Source organism: Triticum aestivum, chromosome 5A (assembly GCF_018294505.1).
Source record: "Triticum aestivum cultivar Chinese Spring chromosome 5A, IWGSC CS RefSeq v2.1, whole genome shotgun sequence".
In the NCBI taxonomy this organism is placed as follows: domain Eukaryota; kingdom Viridiplantae; phylum Streptophyta; class Magnoliopsida; order Poales; family Poaceae; genus Triticum; species Triticum aestivum.
Genome location: NC_057806.1, coordinates 245,800,589 through 245,814,844, shown reverse-complemented (window position 1 = coordinate 245,814,844; position 14,256 = coordinate 245,800,589).

The window sequence follows — 14,256 nt, the reverse complement described above, 5'->3', positions numbered from 1 at the left end:
ACCTTGAATACGACCAAAAATATTGCGCACATACATATTTTTAGGTGATTTATAGTAAAATATACGCAATAATTTATTTATGTTATCCAAAAAAAATACTTCATCTTTTCTTATTTTATGTCTAATTGCATAATTACTGGACACCTATTCAAGCCATGTGGGAGGATAAATCAAAGAGTCGTGATTAGGTGTTGTACAAGAAATTCTCTCACGCCACTTTGAGCTCAAGAGAAGTCATAGATCAAGTTTCCCATGTTCTCGACTCAGATTCCGATTGCACTAACACATTTGACTTCAAATGTTTTTGACGTTTGCATTCAGAGTTCAAATTGGATGAATCATTTGTTGTTGAAAAGTCTATCTCGTGGACTTTCTAACCCAAATGGATTCACATTCAAATCCCCCCCTCCCCCCCCCCCCACCGAGCACAAAGACAAAGCAAAAATGATGCGACATTGTTGTAGAACTAGAGCATGACGCGCGCTTTGGCGCGCCTATTCTTCGGTCGTGGGTTAAGTCCTCTGTTTATTTTGTATGTGGTTTAATTCAATTGGTTGGCTCGTTGTGTGTAATTGTCATTTAATTGTGCTATATAGCAGCGACGATCATGTTTAAATATTTTTATAAAAGTATCCATCTAGCGAAATTAATGAACAACTGTTGTGGGAGCTTCGTTCAATATGCCTGAGCTTAATTTCTTGCTCAATGGTTATTACACGAAATATTAGAAAAATGGAAGGATAGAATGGAAAATCTATAATCATAGTTACACTCTGGTTGGATGCAAGAGAGTAAATTGCTAACTTTCTGCATGTTTTCCATCGACTCCTAGCTTCCAAATTAAGCACGTGCGGCCTCGTCGACGATGTAGTATGTGTCGAGCCAGAAGCGGCTCCCCTCATCACAAAAAACTCCATGCTGAAGTTGCTGGAAGGCTTCACCTGCACGCCGAAGAACCCCGTATTGCTCTTCTGGATCTTCTTCGGTGGCATGGCGACGACCGGGGGTGGGGGGTGGGGGAGGGGCTTGGTGGCGGCTATGTGGCGGTGGGATGGGGGCTTGGTGACGGTGAGGTGGGGGCATCGCGATGGCAAATCAGGCGGCGGTAGTGTGATGGGGGGCTCATGGCGGGGGCTTGATGGTGCGCGACGGTGGGGTGGAGGCTTGGGGCGAGGCTTCGCGCTGGCGAATCAGGCAGCAGCGATGGCGAATCGGGCGGTGGCAGCGGAGTCGTTGAACCGGCGGCGGGGATGGTTGGCGGTCGGATATAGCGCAGAGCGACGACGGCGTGGTGCGATGGGTGTGTGGGCGGGCGGCGGCAGTTCGGCGGGTGGGCGGGCGACAGTGTGGAGGGCAGCGGGAGGAAGAAGACAACATTGGCGAATCGGGCGACATCGGTGGGCTGGGGGTTCGGGGCGGGGGCTTGGTGGTGTGCGGCAGTGGGGTGGAGGCTCGGGGCGGGGCTTCGCGCTGGCGAATTAGGCGGCGGCGATTGCGAATCGCGCGGTGGCAGCGGAGTCATGGAACCAACGGCGGGGGTGGTTGGCGGCCGGATATAGCGTGGGGCGACGACAGCATGGTGCGATGGGTGGCTGGGCGGGCGGCAGCAGTTCGGCGGGTGGGTGGGCGGGTGGCAGCAGTTCGGCGGGTAGCGGGAGGAAGAAGACGCACGGCATAGGGAAAAGAACAGCGGTTGGTGCGTGACCAACCGTTGTACATCACCTGGAGGTGGAGATGCAAATTTGCATCTCCAGGTTGTATTTTACATCATTTGGGCCGGATGATGTAATTTTTTTTACATCTACATCATATGTTGGAGGTGGCTTTTTAAGCCTTGAAGAAGTAAAATGTAGTTATTTTTTCATCTACATCTTCTATTTAAGATGCTCTAAAGGCACAAGGCACGATCTTACTGGTATAATACACAGACATAGCACTTTTGTCTGGTGAGGTATCCTCCTGGCCTGTTTATATATTAGCTCATCAACATAAGATAATCTAATGTTTTCTATTTAATTAAGCATTAATTGTAGCATTAAGTGTTGCATGCAGTAAATGGAGCTGTTATTTACCCACTATGTAGCATGTGGTGCAGTGGTAAGGGACGTTGCAAGAGTGCTGCATATCGTACCGTTAGTGTCCAGTGGAAAAAAAGGTATATACTGAAAAATGAGCCTAGAAATACCCTCTACAACCCACAAGCCTCCCTCAAAAAAATACAACCCTCGAGCCACCAGAGGCTAGGAAATCATGGGAGCTTAGTAACTAGAATATATGCGAGTCAAAAGGTGTTGCGCCACCTCCACTTAGGCCCATGAGCCTTATACGACCTAGGGTTAGTTTTTGGCTGCCTTGGGACATCGTCCAACCCCTTAGCCGCCACCCCTTAATCCTATATCACTTAATCCTTTTTAGGGGGGGGGTCTAATTCTATATAAGTAGATCAATCTCCTAGCTCTTTCTTTGAGTAGTTAAAAGTTGGTCATTGCAACTTCGCGTATCTTGTTTGCGTCCAACAACAAGCCAATGAAGGAAATATGCCCTAGAGGCAATAATAAAGTTGTTATTTTATATTTTCTTATATCATGATAAATGTTTATTATTCATGCTAGAATTGTATTAACCGGAAACTTGATACATGTGTGGATACATAGACAAAACATCGTGTCCCTAGTAAGCCTCTACTAAGACTAGCTCATTAAGTAAAGATGGTTAAGTTTCCTAACCATAGACATGTGTTGTCATTTGATGAACGGGATCACATCATTAGGAGAATAATGTGATGGACAAGACCCATCCGTTAGCTTAGCATGTTGATCGTTTAGTTTTATCGCTATTGCTTTCTTCATGTCAAATACATATTCCTTCGATTATGAGATTATGCAACTCCCGGATACCGGAGGAATGCCTTGTGTGCTATCAAATGTCACAGGGTAACTGGGTGATTATAAAGATGCTCTACAGGTATCTCCGAAGGTGTTTGTTGGGTTGACATAGATCAAAATTAGGATTTGTCACCGAGTATCGGAGAGGTATCTCTGGGACCTCTCGGTAATACACAACATAAGAAGCCTTGCAAGAAATGTAACTAATGAGTTAGTTGCGGGATGATGTATTGCGGAACGAGTAAAGAGACTTGCCAGTAACGAGATTGAACTAGGTATGAAGATACCGACGATCGAATCTCGGGCAAGTAACATACCGATGACAAAGGGAATAACATATGTTGTCATAAGGTTTGACCGATAAAGATCTTCATAGAATATGTAGGAGCCAATATGGGCATCCAGGTTCCGCTATTGGTTATTGACCAGAGAGGTGTCTCGGTCATGTCTACATAGTTCTCGAACCCGTAGGGTCCGCACGCTTAACGTTCGTTGACGATATAGTATTATATGAGTTATGTATGTTGGTGACCAAATGTTGTTCGGAGTCCCGTATGTGAACACAGACATGACGAGGAGCTCCGGAATGGTTCGAAGGTAAAGATTGATATATGGGATAATGATGTTTTGTCTCTGAAAGGGTTCCGGAATTCACCGGAAGGGATTTCGGATGTTTCCCGAAATGTTTGGGTACGAGAACACTTTATTTGGACCAAAGGGGAAAGCCCACGAGGCTTTTGGAAAGTGTAGAAGGGAGTGAAGGTGTGCGACTACATCAAACATGTTGTCAAACGCTTCCGCTTTCGGTCTACGAGGGTACATAGACACACTCTCCCCCTCTCGTTGCTATGCATCTCCTAGATAGATCTTGCGTGAGCGTAGGAAAATTTTGAAATTGCATGCTACGTTCCCTTACAGTGGGATCCGAGCCAGGTCTATGCGTAGATGATATGCACGAGTATAACACAAAGAGTTGTGGGAAATCATAGTCATACTGCTTACCACCAACGTCTTATTTTGATTCGGCAGTATTGTTGGATGAAGCGGCCCAAACTAACCTTACATGACCATGTTCATGAGACCGGTTGCACCGACGGAGATGCAACTTGTTTTGCATAAAGTTGGCTGGTGGGTGTCTATTTCTCCAACTTTAGTTAAATCGAATTTGACTACGGCCGGTCCTTGTTGAAGGTTAAAACAACACACTCGACGAAAAATCGTTGTGGTTTTGATGCGTAGGGAAGAACAGTTCTTACTAGAAGTCCGTAGCAGCCACGTAATATTTGCAACAACAAAGTAGATGACGTCTAACTTGTTTTTGCAGGGCATGTTGTGATGTGATATGGTCAAGATATGATGTGAAAAACGTTATTGTATGAGATGATCATGTTTTGTAAAAGTTATCCGCAACTGGCAGGAGCCTTATGGTTATCACTTTATTGTATGAAATGCAATCGCCATGTAATTGCTTTACTTTATCACTATGCGTTAGCGATAGTCGGGCCGGTGACGATCATGTCACATATCATGACGCTACGATGGAGATCAAGGTGTCAAGCCGGTGACGATGGAGATCATCACGGTGCTTTGGAGATGGAGATCAAAAGCACAAGATGATGATGGCCATATCATGTCACATATTTTGATTGCATGTGATGTTTATATTTTATGCATCTTATTTTGCTTAGTACCGCGGTAGCATTATAAGATGACCCCTCACTAAATTTCAAGGTATAAGTGTTCTCCCTGGGTATGCACCCTTGCGACAGTTCGTCGTGCCGAGACACCACGTGATGATCGGGTGTGATAAGCTCTACGTTCACATACAACGGGTGTAACACAGTTTTGCACATGCAGAATACTCGGGTTAAACTTGATGAGCCTAGCATGTACATACATGGCCTTGGAACACTAGAGACCGAAAGGTCGAACGTGAATCATATAGTAGATATGATCAACATGGAGATGTTCACCATTGAAGACTACTCCATCTCACATGATGATCGGACATGGTTTAGTTGATATGGATCAAGTGATCATTTAGATGACTCGAGGGATGTCTATCTTAGTGGGAGTGGGAGTTCTTAAGTAATATGATTAATTGAACTTAATTTATCATGAACTTAGTCCTGATAGTATTTGCATATCTATGTTGTAGATCAATAGCTCGCGATTGAGCTCCCTTATTTTTGATATGTTCCTAGAGAAAACTAGGTTGAAAGATGATAGTAGCAATGATGCGGACTAGGTCCGTGATCTGAGGATTATCCTCATTGACGCACAAAAGAATTATGTCCTTGATGCACCGCTAGGTGCACAGACCTATTGCAGGAGCAGATGCAGACGTTATGGACGTTTGACAAGCTCGGTATGATGACTACTTGATAGTTTAGTGCACCATGCTTTACGGCTTAGAACCAGGACTTAAAAAATATTTTGAATGCCATGGAGCATATGAGATGTTCCAAGAGCTGAAAATGATATTTCAGACTCATGCCCGTGTTAAGAGGTATGAGACCTCTAACAAGTACTTTACCTACAAGATGGAGGAGAATAGCTCAGCTAGTGAGCATGTGCTCAGAATGTCTGGGTACTACAATCGCTTGAATCAAGCGGGAGTTAATCTTCCAGATAAGATAGTGATTGACAGAGTTCTCTAGTCACTATCACCAAGTTACTAGAACTTCGTGGCGAACTATAATATGCAAGGGATGACGAAAATGATTCCTGAGCTCTTCGCGATGCTGAAATCGACGATGGTAGAAATCAAGAAAGAGCATCAAGTGTTGATGGTTAACAAGACCACTAGTTCAAGAAAAAGGGCAAGGGAAAGAAAGGGAACTTCAAGAAGAATGGCAAGCAAGTTGCCGCTCCCGTGAAGAAGCCCTAAGCCTGAAACTGAGTGCTTCTACTACAAAGGGAATGGTCACTGGAAGCGGAACTACCCCGAATACTTGGCAGATAAGAAGGATGGCAAAGTGAAGAAAGGTATATTTGATATACATGTTATTGATGTGTAATTTACTAGTGTTCATAGTAGCCCATGGGTATTTGATACCAGTTCAGTTGCTAAGATTAGTAACTTGAAACAGGAGTTGCAAAATGAATGGAGACTAGTTAAGGGCGAGGTGATGGTGTGTGTTGGAAGTGATTCTAAGGTTGATAAGATCACCATCGCATACTCCCTCTACCTTCGGGATTAGTGTTGAACCTAAATAAATGTTATTTGGTGTTTGCGTTGAGCATGAATATGATTGGATCATGTTTATTGTGATATGGTTATTCATTTAAGTTAGAGAATAATTGTTGTTCTATTTACATGAATAAAACCTTCTATGGTCATACACCCAATGTAAATGGTTTATTGAATCTCAATCATAGTAATACACATATTCATGATATTGATGCCAAAAGATGCGAAGTTGATAATGATAGTGCAACATATTTGTGGCACTGTCGTTTAGGTCATATTGGTGTAAAGCGCATGAAGAAATTGTTGGGTAACGTAGCATGCAATTTCAAAAAATTTCCTAAGATCATGCAAGATCTATCTAGGAGATGCATAGCAACGAGAGGGGAGAGTGTGTCCACGTACCCTCGTAGACCGAAAGTGGAAGCGTTAGGTTAACGCGGTTGATGTAGTTGAACGTCTTCACGATCCAACCGATCCAAGTACCGAACGTACATCACCTCCATGTTCAGCACACGTTCAGCTCGATGACGTCCGTCGAGCTCTTGATCCAGTAGAGGGCCGAGGGAGAGTTCCGACAACACAACGGCGTGGTGACAATCATGGTGATGTGATCCACGCAGGGCTTCACCTAAGCACTACGACGCTATGACCGGAGGAGTAAACTGTGGAGGGGGGCACCACACATGGCTAAGAGAACTATTTGTGTGCCTTTGGGGTGCCCCCCTGGCCACGTATATAAAGGAGGGGGAGAGAGGCCGGCGACCAGGAGGGGCGCGCCATGGGGGGAGTCCTACTTGGACTCCTAGTCCAAGTAGGATTCCCCCCTTTTCCTTTCTTCCACCTGGGGGAATAGGAAGGAGAGGGAGAGGGAAAGGGAAGGGGGGCGCTGTCCCCTCCTCCTTGTCCTATTCGTACTCAGGAGGGGGGCACGCAGCCACCCCCGCGGGCTTCCCTCTCTCTCTCCCTTAGGCCCATGTTGGCCCAATACTTTCTCGGGGGGTTCCGGTAACCCCTCGGTACTCCGAAAAAATGCCCGAATCACTCGGAACCATTCCGATGTCCGAATACTACCTTCCAATATATTAATATTTAACTCTCGACCATTTCGAGCCTCCTCCTCATGTCCGTGATCTCATACGGGACTCCGAACAAACTTCGGTCACCAAAACACATAACTCAAAATACAAATCGTCATCGAACATTAAGTGTGCGGACCCTACGGGTTCGAGAACTATGTAGACATGACCGAGACACATCTCCGGTAAATAACCAATAGCGGAACCTGGATGCTCATATTGGCTCCTACATATTCTACGAAGATCTTTATCGGTCAAACCGCATAACAACATACGTCATTCCCTTTGTCATCGGTATGTTACTTGCCCGAGATTCGATCCTCGGTATCATCATACCTAGTACAATCTCGTTAACGACAAGTCTCTTTACTCGTTCCGTAATGCATCATCCCACAACTAACTCATTTGTCACATTGCTTGCAAGGCTTATAGTGATGTGCATTATCGAGAGGGCCCAGAGATACCTCTCTGATACACGGAGTGACAAATCCTAATCTTGATCTATGCCAACTCAAAAAACACCTTCGAAGACACGTGTAGAGCATGTTTATAATCACCTAGTTACACTGTGACATTTGATAGCACACAAAGTGTTGCTCCGGTATTCGGGAGTTGCATAATCTCATAGTCAGAGGAATATGTATAAGTCGTGAAGAAAGCAATAGCAATAAAACTAAACGATCATTATGCCAAGATAACGGATGGGTCTTGTCCATCACATCTTTCTCTAATGATGTGATCTTGTTCATCAAATGACAACACATGTCTATGGTCAGCAAACTTAACCATCTTTGATAAACGAGCTAGTCAAGTAGAGGCATACTAGGGACACTCTGTTTGTCTATGTATTCACACATGTAAAAGTTTCTGGTTAATACAACTCTAGCATGAATAATAAACATTTATCATGATATAAGGAAATATAAATAACAACTTTATTATTGCCTCTAGGGCATATTTCCTTCAGTCTCCCACTTGCACTAGAGTTAATAATCTAGATTACATAGTAATGATTCTACCACCCATGGAGACTTGGTGCTGATCATGTTTTGCTCGTGAGAGAGGCTTAGTCAACGGGTCTGCAACATTCAGATCCGTATGTATCTTGCAAATCTCCATGTCTCCCTCCTTGGCTTGATCGCAGATGGAATTGAAGCGTCTCTTGATGTGTTTGGTTCTCTTGTGAAATCTGGATTCCTTCGCCAAGGCAATTACTCTAGTATTGTCCCAAAAGATTTTCATTGGACCCGATGTACTAGGTATTACACCTAGATCAGATATGAACTCCTTCAAGACTCCTTCATTTGCTGCTTCTGAAGCAGCTATGTACTCCGCTTCACACGTAGATCCCGCCACGACGCTCTGCTTGGAACTGCACCAACTGACAGCTCCACCATTCAATATAAATACGTATCCGGTTTGTGACTTAGAGTCATACAGATCAGTGTCAAAGCTTACATCGACGTTACCATCTACGACAAGCTCTTTGTCACCTCCATAAACGAGAAACATATCCTTAGTCCTTTTCAGGTATTTCAGGATGTTCTTGACCGCTATCCAGTGATTCATTCCTGGATTACTTTGGTACCTCCCTGCTAAACTTATAGCAAGGCACAAATCAGGTTTGGTACACAGCATTGCATACATGATAGAACCTATGGCTGAGGCATCGGGAATGACTTTCATTTTCTCTCTATCTTTTGAAGTGGTTGGGCATTGAATCTGACTCAACTTCACACCTTGTAACACATGCAAGAATTCTTTCTTTGACCGATCCATTTTGAAGTTCTTCAAAACTTTATCAAGGTATGTGCTTTGTGAAAGTCTAATTAAGCATCTTGATCTATCTCTATAGATCTTGATGTCCAATATATAAGCAGCTTCACCGAGGTCTTTCATTGAAAAATTCTTATTCAAGTATCGTTTTATGCTATCCAGAAATTATGTTTTATTTCCAATCAACAATATGTCATCCACATATAATATTAGAAATGCTACAGAGCTCCAACTCACTTTCCTGTAAATACAGGCTTCTCCAATAGTCTGTATAAAACCATATGCTTTGATCACACTATCAAAGTGTATATTCCAACTCCGAGAGGCTTGCACCAGTCCATAAATGGATCGCTGGAGCTTGCACACTTTGTTAGCACCTTTAGGATCGACAAAACATTCTGGTTGCATCATATGCAACTCTTCTTTAAGATATCCATTAAGGAATACAGTTTTGACATCCATTTGCCAAATTTCACAATCATAAATGCGGCAAATGCTAACATGATTAGGACAGACATAAGCATCGCTACGGGTGAGAAGGTCTCATCGTAGTCAATTCCTTGAACTTGTTGAAAACCTTTCGCAACAAGCCGAGCTTTGTAGAAAGTAACATTACCGTTAGCGCCAGTCTTCTTCTTGAAGATCCATTTATTCTCTATGGCTCGCCGATCATCGGTCAAGTCAACCAAAGTCCATACTTTGTTCTCATACATGGACCCCACCTCAGATTTCATGGCCTCAAGCCATTTCGCGGAATCTGGGCTCATCATCGCTTCCTCATAGTTCATAGGTTCGTCATGGTCTAGTAACATGACCTCCAGAACAGGATTATCATATCACTCTAGTGTGGATCGTACTCTGGTTGACCTACGACGTTCGGTAGTAACTTGATCTAAAGTTTCATGATTATCATCATTAGCTTCCTCACTAACTGGTGTAGGAATCACTGGAACTAATTTCTGTCATGAACTACTTTCCAATTCGGGAGAAGGTACAATTACCTCATCAAGTTCTACTTTCCTCCCACTCACTTCTTTCGAGAGAAACTCCTTATCTAGAAAGGATCCATTCTTAGCAACGAATATCTTGCCTTCAGATCTATGATATAAGGTGTACCCAACAGTCTCCTTTGGATATCCTATGAAGACACATTTCTCCGATTTGGGTTCAAGCTTATCAGTTGAAGCTTTTTCACATAAGGATCGCAGTCCAAAACTTTAAGAAACTACATCTTAGGTTTCTTACCAAACCACAGTTCATATGGTGTCGTATCAATGTATTTAGATGGTGCCCTATTTAACGTGAATGCAACCGTCTCTAAAGCATAACCCCAAAATGATAGCGGTAAATTGGTAAGAGACATCATAGATCGCGCCATATCTAATAAAGTACGGTTACGATGTTCGGACACACCATTACGCTATGGTGTTCTAGGTGGCGTGATGATGTAGGGTGGAACCCTAGATGGTCGATCTTTCACGAAAGGAGCGGATCCCAAAGAGAAACACGATGAACACGAGGGGGATTCACGAGGGAAAACACGAGAGAATCACTCAAACCAACAAGATTCGATTACACATGCGCTAGATCCTCGAAACACAAAGAGATACACGATGATCCACTGTCAACAAAGGACGATACAAGTAACCGGTTCTTCTCCTAGAAGGAGGTCTTGATGGGGCCGCCCAAGAGGGGGGTCTTGAATCCAAGTTGATCTTCTCCGAAGAGGGGCCACAGTCTCTCTCGAGGAGGAGATCGGGATGGATGAGCGAAGCTCTATCTCGAAGTATGAGCTAAACCAACGCAAACCCTGGCTAGGATGAATGGGGGGGGTCTATTTATAGTCTAAGTGCAAAAAGGGCGAAGTGAAGGGGTACATGGGCCTCGTGCCCGAATCTGGACGCAGCCAGGTACCGGACGTCCGCTGGGGACCGGTCGTCCGGTGTCTCAGGAGCTGCCGGACGTCCGGTGTCCTCCGGTCGTCCGCTGGTTCTGCTCTGTGATGGGGGCGCCGGACGTCCGGAGGCTCCGGACTTCCGCTGATGTTGCCTCGGGTGCTGGTGCGCCGGTCGTCCGGTCCGGACTGGATGTCTGCTCGTTCGCTTCGGGTGCAGGGGCACCGGTCGTCCGGTCTGGGCCGGATGTCCGCTGGCTGGAGCTCGGCTGACGCTTCAGGCGCCGGACGTCCAGTCCCGGCCGGTCGTCCGGTGGCTGGGAAATTTCCTGCAGCTCTTCTTCTTCTCCGTCTTCTCGTCCATCTTCCTCTTCTTCTTGTCCTTGCTCCTTAGATTCTCCATTGTACCTGAGTATGCACAATGTATCCATATGAGGTAGTAGCCATGCTTCATGTGCATCGGAGTGGAATTGTGAGAGGAGAGATGTCACCTCGGTTTCAAGGGCTCTTGCGCGTGATCGAGTCATGGGCCCGGTAGGCACTTGGTGAGACGATGGTAGGTCCATGGGGATGACCTTGAGATGCTCCGCATCATCTCCCCTCCCTTGGAGAAGATCCGTCCTTGGATCAAAATCTTCATCACCATGGAAAGGAGAGAGATCTTTGACGTTGAAGTTGTCGCTCACGTTGTACTTGTCACGTGGAAGGTCGATCTTGTAAGCGTTGTCGTTGTAGCGAGCAAGCACCTTGAAGGGTCCATCCGCTCGTGGACGAAGCTTGGATTTGCGTTCTTGTGGGAAGCGGTCCTTGCGAAGGTGTAGCCACACTTGATCACCAATGTTGAAGACCATAGGTTGTTTGTTCAAGTTGAGCTTGGTCGCGAGGCGTTGAACTTGACGCTCGATGGTGTTTCTTGTATCTTCATGCATCTTCTTGAGATGTGTAACACGCGCACTTGCGTCCAAATTGATGCGCTCTTGGAGTGGTAGAGGAAGAATATCCAATGGTGACAAAGGGTTGAATCCGTAGACGACCTCGAAAGGGGACTTGCCGGTTGTTGAGTGTCTTGCTCGGTTGTATGCGAACTCGGCGATGGGTAGACACTCCTCCCACTCCTTGATGTTCTTCTTGATGAGTACTCGAAGTAGAGCGGAGAGTGTGCGGTTTGTCACCTCCGTTTGGCCGTCGGTTTGAGGATGGTATGCCGTGGAGAAGAGTAGCTTGATTCCGAGCTTGGCACATAGAGTCTTCCAAAAGTAGCTAAGGAACTTGACGTTGCGGTCCGAGACGATAGTCTTTGGCACTCCATGAAGGCGCAAGATTTCCCTACAAAACAAATTTGCAATATGTGAAGCATCGTCTATCTTGTTGCAAGGAATGAAATGAGCCATTTTGGAGAAACGGTCCACGACAACAAAAACGGAATCCTTTCCATTTCGAGTTCTAGGCAAACCAAGCACAAAGTCCATGCTAATATCTTCCCATGGTTGATATGGAATTGGAAGTGGCATATAGAGGCCATGAGATTGGGCTTTAGACTTAGCTTTGCGACATGTAGAACAACGGTTCGTGAAGCGATTGACGTCGCGATGCATCTTGGGCCAAAAGTAGTTCTTGGAGAGCGTAGCAAATGTTTTGTCGCGTCCAAAGTGTCCCATGAGTCCGCCTCCATGAGATTCCTGCAAAAGCAACAAACGAAAAGAGGACTCGGGGATGCAAAGTTTGTTAGCTCTCATAAGATATCCATCTTTGATGTAGTATCGATCCCAAGAAGTATGCATCAAACACTTGGCATAAGGTATGGCGAATGTAGGATCATGTTCATACAAGTCTTTGATATGCTCAAAACCAATGACATTCAACTCAAGGTTAGTGACAAGCATGCATATACGGGAAAGCGCATCCGCCACAACATTTTCTTTACCCTTAATGTACTTGATGACATAAGGAAAAGACTCAATAAATTCACTCCATTTAGCATGACGCTTGTTCAACTTAGTTTGACCCTTAAGGTATTTAAGTGTTTCATGGTCGGTATGGATGATGAACTCATGTGGGCGAAGGTAATGTTCCCATTCATGCAAAACTCGCACTAAAGCATATAGCTCTTTGTCATAGATGGGGTAATTGAGTTGCGCTCCGGAAAGTTTCTCACTAAAGTAAGCTATGGGGCGCTTCTCTTGCGTTAACACGCCTCCTATGCCATTACCGCTAGCATCGCAATGAATCTCAAAAGGCTTGTCGAAGTTGGGTAAAGCAAGCACGGGAGCATGAGTAAGCAAATTCTTAAGCTCATTGAAAGCAATATCTTGAGATTGTCCCCAAACAAAAGGCGCGTTCTTCTTGCTCAAAGCATGCAAAGGTGAAGCAATGGTGCTAAAATCCTTCACAAATCTAGCGGTAGAAACCGGCTAAACCAAGAAAACTACGCACTTGTTGCAAATTGGTTGGTTGGGGCCAAGTTTTAATAGCATTGATCTTAGATTCATCAACATGAACACCCTTAGAAGAGACAACAAAGCCTAAGAAAACGAGCTTATCAACACCAAAAGGCATTTCTCCATATTAGCATAGAGACGCTCTTTCCTAAGAGTTTGCAAAACGGTGCGGACATGGGTGACATGCTCTTGGATAGATTTGCTAAACACAAGAATGTCATCGAAGTAAACCACAACAAATATACCAATGTAAGGGCGAAAGACATGATTCATAAGGCGCATAAAAGTGCCCGGTGCTTCCGAGAGACCCATAGGCATGACTAACCACTCATACAAACCAAACTTGGTTTTGAAGGCGGTTTTCCATTCATCACCCTCTTGTATGCGGATTTGATAGTAACCACTCTTAAGATCAATTTTGGAAAATATAGTGGCACCGCTAAGTTCATCAAGCATATCATCAAGGCGTGGAATGGGGTACCTATATCTAACGGTGATAGCATCGATAGGTCTACAATCGGAGCACATGCGAAAGCTACCGTCACGTTTCGGGACAAGAATGACCGGTACGGCACAAGGACTCAAACTTTCACGCACATGACCATGGTCTATGAGATGCTTTACTTGCCTTTGTATTTCTTTGGTTTCGTCAGGGTTGACGCGGTATGGAGCTTTGTTGGGAAGCGGCGCTCCGGGGATGAGATCAATTCGGTGCTCAATGCCTCGTAGTGGAGGTAGACCCGGAGGTAGCTCATCTGGGAAAACATCTTGGAATTCCTGCAATAGAGAAGATAACACCAAAGGTAGGTCGTGAGAGTTGTTAGTGTTTGTGACCTCGTCCTTGCACAATAGGACATAGTGTAGGACACTTGTTGGGTTCTCACACACTTCTCTCATCTCACGTTTGGTGGCAAACAAAACTAGATTTTTCTTGTCGCTCATCGTGGAGTCACTCAATTTGGGCTTGTGGCGCTCACTCTCTTTTTGGTGGATC